Here is a 12,499-nt window from a genome sequence, read left to right as displayed (position 1 = left end):
GTTTGGAGGGAGATATTCAGATGGATTTGGACTATACGAGGGGTATGTAAGGGATATGGACTTACTGGGAAGTGTCTAGTTCACAAGACAGTAGCTATTGTGATGAGGGGTCATTATTGAACTGAGGATTATTCCATGGAGGAAAAACTTAATGGCCTTAGTGACCCTGAAAGGCTGTCATGTGAAAGCTGGAATTCCTGGAAGCAGAACTGAATGGCTAGGTAGAAGTAGAAGACAGAGCTAGCTATGGATGAGTGTTGTCAAGGAAGACACACACAGATTACCTTTGTTGATATGAGTTCAGGATAAGGATATTCAGACAAGTCAAGCATCAGGGAACCATTCCAGCAACCTATCAGACACTGTTGATTCAGTGTTTCTGTAACTGGGATGTTCTTAAGAACTGAAACAACAGCCCTGTTTTGCTCAGATACACTTTGCCTCTACTGAACTGTCTTTGATGGGTGGATCTAGCATTTGCTCCTTGAGTATAGCTTTGCCACCATCGGATTTGAAGCTTCCTTATTGAGCGTAGCTTTGGGACAAGCCACTTCAGAAGAGTTTGGCCACCCATGTTGCTTCTTTTGGTTGGACACCAACCCTGGTCCAATTAGAAGATTTAGTGTCCAGAGTACTAAATTCACTGTGTCTAGGATAATAGTTTCTCTAGGAACATATGGCACAAGGTATATAGCAACTCAGAGAGGGCTATGAATGTGTCATGAGATTAATGAATTATTCACAGTTATTCATGTTCTCCAGCAATGGAACTCCCACCCAAGATGAAGGCAAATATATCTCTGAAAGAGTGGATTGCTGAAGGACTTATTACTTTGGGAAGACTTTCAGCTAGGTTATTTCTAAGGTCTCATTCAACTTCAAGTTGTTAAGTTTGTATATAATTCTTGGAGTCTTAAATATTGTCTATCTGTATAATACAGACAAGTTAATATATGGCTGTGTTACTTGATCTTAGGCAAGAAACGTTAATGATTTTGTTGGCTTTGAATGCTTCATCTTTAGTAGAAAAATAACTGCAATTTATGCAGGTATTTAATCTATATACATTAGAACTAAAGAAGGGAGTAAAATGGTCACTTTTGAAACTATTTAAGGGATGACAGCCAAAGAGTCTGTTTCAAGAACTTCATTCTTCATTAATATTGCTTTACTATAGACCCATAATACTGAAAGGAGCACAAATTAGATGGGATTGGAGTCACCCAGCTTCCATAGGAAAAACATGGTCTTTTAAAAGTTATTAAGAGACAGTTTTTTCATTTTATATGACTGTTCCCTATGCCCTGATACTCCACCCACCTGGATAGAGAAATATTTTAAAAGTGGTTCTTTTGTAAACTATGTGTCTTATGTAGCCATTCATGAATTTTCATAACCTTAAATTATTTAATCTTTCAATATAGGATAGTGATTGAAAGCAAAGTTGAGTCAGCCAAAGGTGGATTTGAGCTCTGAATGGTCATTTACTCATTGTGGACCTTAGACAATTGCTAAAGCATTGCTGTCCTCCACTGTGAAGTGGAACCTGCAAATTAACAGAGTTTCAGGATTGTTTGTAAACAAATACTGGTTGCTAGCATACAAATGAATAACAAATGACCACTATGTATGAGACACTTTTCTAGGCATTGATGATTCAGCGTAAGCGACAACAACAAAAGTGTCCTGCTCTCATAGAGCTTACATTTTAGTGGGGAAAAACAGTAAGTAAAGAAAAATAGATAATAAAAATAGTAGACAATTCTAAGTGCTGTGAAGTAAAACAAAGTAAGGCAGGGAATACAGTTTTGGAGGATTGGGTGACTATTTAAGAAATCAAGGAAGGCCTTTCTAAGCAAGTAACTTTTTTTTATCAGGGAAGTTGTGAGTTAATGAAACAATCATGCATAAAATACAGGATTCTCGTACACCACTCCACCACCAACACCTTGCATTGGTGTAGAATGTTTGTTACTATTGATGATATAACATTTTAATAATTGGATTATTTTTTAACAGTAGTTACCTTTGTTACAGTTGATGAGAGATTATTAAGATAGTTCTAACTATTGTCCATTATTTAATTAGGTCTGTTTTTTTTTTCATATATATCATACTATTACCACTTTGTGATGCATTTGTTAAAACCCATGAAAGAACATTCTTATACTTTTACTATTAACTATAGTCCATCGTATACAATAGGATTCACTGTGCTGTACAGTCCTATGTTTTATCTCTTGATTTTTATTCTAGTAATATATACATCCTAAAGTTTCCTCTTTTAACCACATTCACCTTTATAGTTCAGTACTGTTGATTACACTCACAGTAATGTGCTACCACCACCACTATCCATTACCAAACATTTACCTTCAAATGAAATAGAAATTCTGCATAAATTAAACATCAGGTCCCCATTCTCTACCCCTATTCTATCTCTTGGTAACCTATAGTCTAGATTCTAACTCTATGAGTTTGCTTATTATAATTAGTTCATGTCAGTGAGATCATATAATATTTATCCTTTTGTGTCCAGTTTATTTCACTCAACATAATGTCATTCATGTTGTTGCATGCAACAGGATTCCATTCCTTCTTACAGCTGAATAATATTCCATCATATGAGTATACAACATTTTGTTTAAACACTTGTTGGTTAATGGACACTTGGGTTGCTTCCATCTTTTGGCAATTGTGAATAATGCTGCTATGAACTTCAGTTCAAATGTATGTTAGCATCCCTGCTTTCTGTTCTTCTGGGATATACCTAGATGTGGGATTGCCAGATAGTATAAGCTCTACTTAGCTTCCTGAGGAACCTCCATACTGTCTTCCAAAGCAACTGCACCATTTTACATTCCCACCAGATAATGAACAAGTGTTCCTATTTCTCCATATCCTCTCCAAAACTTGTAGTTTTCTGTTTCATTTTTTTTAGAGGCCATACTAGTAGGTGTGAAATATCTTATAATTTTGATTTGCATTTTCCTACTAGCTAGTGATGTTGAGAATCTTTTTATGGGCTTTTTAGCCACTTGTATTTCTACTTTGAAGAAATCTCTATTCAAGTGTTTTTCCCATTTTAAGTTGTCTCTTTATTGTTGAGTTGCAGGATTCTTTATATAACATGTATATTAAACACTTTTTATCAGATATGAGGTTTCCAAGTATTTTCCCATTGAGTAGGTGGTCTTTTCACTTTCTTGACAAAGTCCTTTGATGCACAAAAGTTTTTCATTTTGAGGATGTCCCATTTATCTATTTTTTCTTTCATTACTTGTGTTTTGGGTATAAAGTCTAAGAAATCTTTACCTACCAAAAAGTCTTCAAGATGCTTCCCTACATTTTCTTCCAGAAGTTTTATGGTCCTGGTTCTTATATTTAGGTCTTTGATCAACTTTGAGTTAATTTTTGTTCACATTGTGAGAAAGGGGTCCTCTTTTATTCTTTTACATATGGATATCCAGTTCTCCCAGAACCATTTGTTGAAGAGAGTATTCTGTACCAGTTGAGTGGACCTTTGTAGCCTTGTCAAATATCAGTTGGCCATAGATGTGAGGCCAATTCTCTTTCTGAACTCTCAATTTTATTCCATTCATCAATATATCTGTCTTTATGCCAGTACCATGCTGTTTTGACCACTGTAGCTTCTGTAGTATGCTTTAAAGCCAGGAATTATGAGACCTCCAACTTTGCTCTTCATTTTCAAGATATTTTTGGCTATTCTGGGCCCCTTACCCTTCCAAATAAATTTGATAATTGGCTTTTCCATTTCTGCAAAGTAGGCTGTTTTAATATTGATTGGGATTGTTTTGAATCTCCAAATCATTTTGGGTAGAATTGACATCTTAATGCTATTTAGTCTTTCAATCTATGAACACGGAATGTCCTTCCATTTATTTAGGTCTTCCTTGATTTCTTTTAGCAATGTTTGTGGTTTTCTGTGTAAAAATCCTTTCTATCCTTGGTTTAAGTTATTCTATATTCCTTATTCTTTTAGTTGCTATTGTAACTAATTTCTCCCCTCAGATTTCTCATTACTAGTGTATAGAAACACAACTGGGTTTTCATGTTGATCTTGTATCCTGCCACTTTGCTGAACTTGTTTATTAGCTCTAGCAGCTGTGTTATAGATTTTTCTGGACTTTCTATATATAGGGTAATGTCATCTGAAAATAGTGAGAGTTTTACTTTTTCAATTTGGATGTCTTTTATTTCTTTTTCTTCATTTTTAATGAAGGCATTAGGGTTATAAATTGCCCTCTCAGCAATACCTTCACTGCATCCCATAAATTTTGATATTTGTGTTCTCATTTTCATTTGTCTTGAGATGTTAACTGATTTCTCTTTCAATTTCTTCAACCCACTGATTATTTAAGACAGTATGGCTTAACTTACATATATTTGTGAATTTTCCAGTTCTCCACTTTTTAATTGATTTTCATCTTCTTTCCATTATTCTCGAAAAAGCGCTATGTATAATTTCAATATTTTTAAATTTATTGAGTTTTGTTTTGTTACCCAACATGTGATCTATCAAGGAGAATAATCCATGACACTTGGTTTTGGAGTGCAATGTTCTGTATATGTTGGTTAACTTTATTTCATTTATCACATTATTCAAGTTGTATACTCCCTTATTGATCCTCAGGCTAGATGCGCTATTTATGATGAGAGTGGTGTATTGTAGTCTCCAGTTATTGTTGAAGAAACCTTTGTTTCTCCCTTCAGTTTTGCCATTGTTAACTTCATGTATTTTGGGGGCACCATGGTTAGCTGCATAAATATTTATGATTGTTATTTCATCTTGGTTGATTGCCCCCTTTATTAATGTATAATGTCCTTCTCTGTCTCTTACAACAGTTTTGCATTTAAAGTCTATTTTGTCTGATATTAGTATGCTACCCCAGATATTTTTTGGTTACTCTTTGTGTGGAATATCTTTTGCCAATCTTTCACTTTCAACCTATTTGTGTCTTTGGTTCTAAGATGATTCTCTTGTAGAAAGCATATACTTGGATCATACTTTTTTTTAATCCATTCTGCCAATCTGTGTCTTCAGATTGAAGAGTTTAATCCATTAACACCAGTATAATTACTGTAAAGGAAGTACTTATTTCAACCATTTTATCCTTTGATTTTTATATATCATATCTTATTTTTGCCTTTCTTTTTACTTTTTTATTTTAACCCTTCCTGCTAATCTTCATTTCTACACTCTTCTTCAAGTGTCTCTCTCTTGTCTTTTCCTTTCAGCCTGCAGAACTCCCTTTAGTATTTCTCGTAGGGTAGGTCTCTTGTTGATGAACTATCTCAGTTTCCGTTTATCTGTGACTATTCTAAACTCTCCCTCATTTTTGAAGAACAGTTTTGCCAGAGAAAGAATTTTTGACTGGCAGTTTCTCTCTTTCAATCCCTTAAGTATATCACACCACCCACCTTCTCGCCTCCATGGATTCTGCTGAGAGATCAGCACTTGGTCTTATTGTGGTTCCCTTGTATGTGATGAATTGCTTTTCTCTTGCTGCTTTCAGGATTCTCTCTTTATCTTTGACATTTGACATACTGATTAGTATCGATCTCAGAATAAGTCTATTAAATTTATTCTGTTTGGAGTAGGTTGAGGTTTTTGGACATGTATATTTTTGTCTTTCATAAGAGTTTAGAAATTTTTGGCCATTATTTCTTCAAATATTCTTTCTGCCCCTTTTCCTTTCTCTTCTTCTGGGACACCCATGATGTATATGTTTGAGTGCTTCATGCTGCCATTCGATTCCCAGAGCCCCTGCTCAATTTTTTTTTCCTTTCTTTTCTCTATCTGTTCTTCCGTCTATAAGATCTCAATTATCCTGTCTTATAGTTCACTGATTCTTTCTTCTGTCTGTTCAAATTTGCTATTGTATGCCTCTAGTGTATTTTTAATCCCTTCAATTGTGCCTTTCATTCCCATAATTTCTAGTGTGTTTCTTTTTGTACTTTCAATTTTTTCTTTATGCTCACACAGTGTCTTTTAATGTCCTTTACCTCTTTAGCTGTATTTTACTTCATCCCCTTGAGTTGATTTTGGAGATTTGTTTGAATATCTTTGATTGGTTGTTCCAAATTCTGTCTCAACCAAAGTTTCAATTTATTCCTTCAGCTGAGCCCTATCTTCCTCTTTCTTAGTATGGCTTGTAATTTTTTGTTGATGTCTAGGCATCTGATTATCTTAGTGAGTTTACTCTGAAGGTCAGCTTCTCCTTGTCTAGGGTTTTAGTTTTTGATTGGCTTTGTGTTAAGGCTCTTCTTTGACATGTGGTTCAACTTATTCTAGACCTTTAGAATTTTCTGTGTTTTACTGATCAGATTTTTTTCAGCTTTTTTTTCTTCTAATTCTTGTCCTGGATATGCAGTATAGTTTTAAAGAGCACACTACTTGTGCAATTATTTCACTCCCAGGAGAATGCTTCCTTTCCTCTGCTCCTTCTCTGGAAATCTTGATCTGTTCTGTTTGTTTTGTTTTGCCTATATATTTTTTTGTTTTGTTTTTTGATTTTTTTTTTTTTTTAATACTCATTTTGTTGTGTTTATCTGCTTTTGCCCAGAGGCAGATTCTAAGAGGTCACTCTGAGAGGTCTTCCCAAGTCAGTATTTCCCAGCCAAAACAAGGCTTGGGACTGATGATGGGGTACAGATAAGCTTCAGAGTGCCCTGAGTAGAGGTTCAGGAAAGATGCCAAAGTCTACTTTATGGTTCCCCAAATCTGTGCTTTCTGAGCCTTCCCAGCAGATGGCACCATTTTACAAACTTTTCCACAGCACTAAGGAGGCATTGTGTCTTTAACCCTCCACTGACTCTGACCCTTCTGGGGGTGGGATTGAAACAGTGGGTGCCCTGCTTTTGTCTAGAGCATGTTGAAACAGTAGCCCAGAGATGGGACTCAGCAATCTGAATTCGCTAATCAGAAGCAGTGATCAGGTCTCAGCCATGACACCCCTGTTCTTTGGGAAGAGTATTTTTGTGTCCTTTTCTGACAGCAGTGGATAGCCAGGTATAGGATCCCAAGGCAGCCTGCCAGTCAAGTGGGGAATGGGCACTTGCAGCCATGATGCAGAAAGAGCTGAGACTCACAGTTCTTTCTTTACTGCAATTTATCAGCCTCTTCCTCCCACTCTTCCCTGATTCTGTACAGTGTTCTTCTGGACTCTGGAACCCCAGAACAGTTGTTTCAGACAGTTTCTGCTTCTTTACTAGCTTTTTTGGAGGAAGGAGTGAGTTCTGGAGCTACCTACTCCACCATCTTCCCAAGAAGTCTTCCCTAAGCTAGTAAGTTTTGAGCAGAGAGCTGAGTAAACTGAGAGAGTGAATGTGTTAGTTATCTATTGCTGCATAAAAATCACCCCAAAATGTAGTGGCTCGAAACAACAGTAACCATTTATTCTCTCTGATAGTTCTATGAATTGAGCCTGGCTGTATTGAGTGGTTTTGACTTGGGGTGTCTCATGAAGTTGCTGATTTGGGCTGTGGCTGCTGAAGGCTTGAGTATAGTTAAAGGATCCACTTCTAAGGTGGCTCACTCACATAGCTGGCGAGGAACACTTCATGGGATGACCTAAGTCTTTTTATGGATAGATGCTGTTGAGCACTCTAACAGAACAAAGTGGGACCTGCAGTTTTTTGTGGACTGGCCTCAAAAGTCCCATGCCATCACTTCTACCATATTCCTTTGGTCAGCCTGGATTCTGTGTGGGACGTCACTATACAAAAGATGAATACTGGGAGGCAGGAAGCACTAGGGAACATCCTAGAGTCTCGCTACCACAGTGAGTCATCAAAGAATTTCATGGGAAGATAATTCCAGAAATAGAGGACTGTGAGTGCAAAACAGGAACAAAGGGCTAGCATAGCCAGAACACAATGATTGGGAAGGGATGAGGTAAATGGGGGAAGATAATGTAGGGCCTGGAGAAACAAGGTAAGAGGAGGTGATTGTAGTGATAACATAATGACTTTTGAGTAGAGGAGTGATATTACTTAATTTATGTTTTAAAAACATTACTCTGCTGACTGGAGAATTGATTTTATGGAGCAAGAAGAGACAAATGGAGACTAGGTAGGATACCATTATTGTATTCTACATGAGTAATATGGGGCTTGAGTTAGGGTAGTGGTGGCTGAAGTGATGAGAAGTGCTCTGATTACAGGTATGTCGTAAAGATAGAGCAGATAGGACTTACTTATGGATTGGATCTGGATGGAAAGAAAATGAGTCATCACGAATGCCTCCTAAGATTTTTTTTCTGAGCAAAAACTTGGGAATGATTGGGAGGTACATGTGTGCTGTTAGAGGTGACAGCGAATGGAGTTCTCTCCACCTTGTTCTTGACATGCTGAGTTTGAGAAGCCAGCTTGATATCCAGGTCTAGCTGTCAGCATTTATACTTAGCAAGAAAGTTCCTGATTCTTCCTTATTATGTTGTGGAGAATAATTTAAAACTATTTTACAGTATAACAAAACCAGATAAGTTCTTGTAATGTAAAAAAGAAAATAATTGTGAATACTAAAATGTAGTTGAGATTCATAACCATGGGCTATTTTTTCTGTATTAGAAAAAGTTCTAATAGTTTTAAAGTTCTAAAAGGGCTATAGTTTTTTTTCACTTGTAGCCTGAATTTTTAAATGTAAAAATACCATATTTGATATGATATAATTTGAACAAATTTGTAAGTATAAAATTTAAACACCAATCTAAATTTAAATTTCTGCAGGTTGTTCTTAGCAAAACAGTCACACAAAAATGCTGCATTATGCTATATTATGCTATATTCAGTGCTTGTGCAACATAAAGCCTTAAACATTATTCAGAGCTTCTTCATATTTTTATTTCTCTTGAAATAAGGGAGAGGAGGAGAACTATTTTGCTCTTAAAATAGTAAAATTAATAAAATTTCAAACAATATAGAGTTTGTTATGGGGGAAAAAATGAAATAACTGAAAGTCCCCTTTACCACTTACTGACTTTGTCCTCTAGCAATCCACAATTTCTCAAGGGTAACCTTTGTTAGGAGTTTAGTAAATCTCTTTGCAGATTGTTTTCTGCTTATTCACACACACACAATACAGTTCCTTTTTAAAACATAAAATTATGCAACATGCTCTTTTCACATACAATTGTATCTTAGATTTTCCCTTCTTAAATATATCATATTGTACTCCATTGTTTATCTAACTGTTCCCTTATCAATTAGGATTTTCCTTGTTATTAACAGTGCTTAACTGAACATGCCTGGGCATCCTTGGACATACATATTTATGCTCATATGTAATTATTTCTGTAGACAAGATCACAGAAGTAAATTTCTGAGTCAGAAGATGTATACACCATTAATTTTGATAGATAATGTTAATTTCCAAACCTTAGGCCAATTCACCAGCAATGAGTAAGAGTGCCCTTTTTGCTGGTTCCAAATCAGCACTTGCTATTAACAGTTTTTTGTTTGTTTGTTTTCAGTTTTGCTACTCTAAGGTCTAAAATTTTACATTGTTTAAATTTTCATTTCCCTCAATACTTTTCATTGACCTTATGCTTTCTAGCTCTTTCAGGAGAGAAATAGTCAATAAATTGCTTTATGTAGAAAGTGGACATAATTAAAATATTTTAATGCAATTTCATTGACAGGAAGGGTAGGGAGGAAGAAGGTGAAATGTGCGAAGGGTGAGAAAAGAGTAGGAGGCCCACTGGGTTCCAGAACAAGGTAAAGTTGAAAGGAGAAAGCCAAAAATCTGGAGGCCCTTGTTTGCAAGCAGAAGTAAAGTCAATGGAAGGTTTGGGAGATGGGTTGGAAGAATAATTTAATTCATATCATTTTTGAAGGATTACCTCACTGTTCAAGCAGTTCTGCTTGATTTCACTTTTATTTTTAAAAAATGATTTCATTTAAAATAAATGATTCAAATCAGATTATATGATTAACGTGATAAAAAATAAACAATTTCAGTATTAAACCAATAGTTTTCTTTTTTAAAACTTAGTTTTGATGTTTTTTAAATGTAATAGAGACTGATTTGGAATGCACTTACATTATAACTTAAATGAATCATGCTCATGTAAAAGAAAATCAAGGGAACAAACTGAGAATAACTACCTTCTTAGATTTTATGGTGTTCCTTTCCTGTTGCTAACTGTACAATCTAAAATGAAACTGAGGATTAAAGTTAGGAATACCAGCTACAAAGTTAGTTGTTGTGACTTGAATCATTCCTTAAACCATTGAACCTGGTGAATATAATGTTGTATTTAAGTATTTGTTAACATTAAGCCTTTTCATGGAGGTACCTCCACAAATATCTATAAATCCTTCAAATTCTTAAGGGAAAGAAATTCATCCATCTACTCATTTCTGTTTCCCATCCCCAGTGTATTTTCCCTCAGAAACACACTTTGAAGGACTTAGATAGCAGTAACATGTATTAAGTAAGTACTTACTGTGTACCAGCAATGTTCTAAGTTCTTTAGCTATATTGACATCTTTAAGTCTCATAATAGCCTTTTGAGTGGTTTTAGTTTCCTGGGCTGCTCAAAGCAAATACTATGAAATGGGCCAGGTTACAATAGGAATTTATTCACTTACAGTTTTGAGGCTGGTGAAATGTCCAAGTCAAGGCATCAGCAAGGTGAAGCTTTCTTCCCAAAGACCAGCTGCCAGCAGTCCTTGGCTCCTCAGACTCATGGCAAGGCACATAGTGGCGTCTGCTGGTCTCTCTGTTTTATTCCTGGTTTTGTTGATTTCACCTTCTTGGTTCTGTGGCTTTCTCTCTCTCTCTCTGTTTGTATTCATTCCATTTATAAAGGATTCCAGTAATAGGATTAAGACAACCTGAATGAGGTGGGTCACACCTTAATTGAAGTAGCCTCATCAAAAGGTCCTACTTATAATGGGTCCACACCCCCAGGAAAGGATTAAATTTAAGAACATGTTTTTCTGGGGTACCTACAGCTCCAAACCACCATAGCCATTATTATCATTCCTGTTTACAGATAAGGAAATAGAATCATAGAAAGATAAAGGGACTTGCCCCATGTAACATTACTAGTAAGGGGCTTACCCAGCCTTTAACCCAGGGGAAACACAATCTGGGCAGGTCAGCTCTTAATACTTAATCATGATGCTATGCTGTCTTGACTATGATCTGTACTGCCTCACTTGACAGAATGGAGAATAATCCTAAGTAAACATGCTATAAACAGACTCTAGCTAGCAAACATTAAATTATGTGACCTGTTTGCACCAGCAGTCAGTGAATTATTTGCATTTGCTGATGCATTATTTAAAAGTCATAACATGTAAGTGATGTGCAGTTCTAGATCAAGGTATCTGTTAAGAGCCATTGTTACTAACATAGATTCTAGGGGTTACAACCTTTTCTGTAAAGTGCTAGATAGCCTAGTATCTTAGGCTTTGTGGAGCACATTTGGTCTCAATTGTGTTTCCTCCCTTCCTCCCTTCCTTCCTCCCTCCCTCCCTCCATCTCTCCCTCCCTTCCTCCTCCTTTTCCTTCCTCCCTTCATTCCTTCCTTCCCTCATTTCACAGCCTTTGAAAGTAGAAAAGTCATTCCTAGCTTGCAAGATGTACACACATAGACACAAACCTGCTGTCCCAATTTAGCCTGTAGGCCCATATTTTGCCCATTTATGGCAAAAACTCATCAAGGCATATAAATTTAGACTCAGGTATCCTTCTGCCTCTTGCTGAAAATTCACTATCTTTCTAAACATTTAAGAAGTCAGAGAATGGTTAGATCCTAAGTCTATACGAGCATGAGGCAAAAGTTATAAAATGAGGTGTAAATATAAATATATGTATTTATAATATACACATTATTATATTTATAATAATATAAAATGGCTGGAATTTTTCTCTCCATGATGATTTAAGCCACATTTAAAAATCCGGGGTTCCAAGAATCCATTATAACAGATAAACACACAGTTTCAACTGCATTCGGGGAAGCTCTGTCCTGCAGAGCTTTCCTCACTTAAACTTTGCTCTCTTTAACATTATGTATATGTTTGTATGTGGTCTCATTGAAACAATGGACCTTGAAAATAAGTTCCTCAAGCAGTAAAGTAGAAGACGTGTTTTTATTAGTTTAAAATTATATACTAATGTGTGTTTCTGAGCATTTTAAAAGTTAGAGATAATTGTTTGGGGACCGGGAGAAACCATTTATCCCACATTGGTGATGATCTGATTAAGAGGGATGTGCATGTTAACCAAAAGTTTTGATAATGGAGCAGTTGTACAGAAATTTTTCTTTTTAAGAAAATTACCCTGTTTTATATGTGTAAATGAACATTTGTGTGGGCCAAGATTTTATCTGTTTCTAGAAGTTCCATTACAAAAACAAAATTGCCAAGTACCAAAAGGCAAGGAATTTCTTCCTGGGTATAAAGTTTGCTAATTTACCAGTTGTATGTAACATACACAATAAATCAATAATTCATTTATCTCTGG

General features: G+C 35.8%; 1 protein-coding gene across 1 annotated transcript in view; it reads left to right on the top strand.

The window, feature by feature from the left end:
• Positions 1 to 12,499, top strand: part of MORC1 (MORC family CW-type zinc finger 1) — a 192,173-nt gene that overhangs the window by 75,344 nt on the left and 104,330 nt on the right.

Source organism: Choloepus didactylus, chromosome 1 (assembly GCF_015220235.1).
Source record: "Choloepus didactylus isolate mChoDid1 chromosome 1, mChoDid1.pri, whole genome shotgun sequence".
NCBI classification, from domain to species: domain Eukaryota; kingdom Metazoa; phylum Chordata; class Mammalia; order Pilosa; family Megalonychidae; genus Choloepus; species Choloepus didactylus.
The sequence above is the reverse complement of the archived record's forward strand: the minus strand, read 5'-3'. Positions and strand labels throughout refer to the sequence as shown.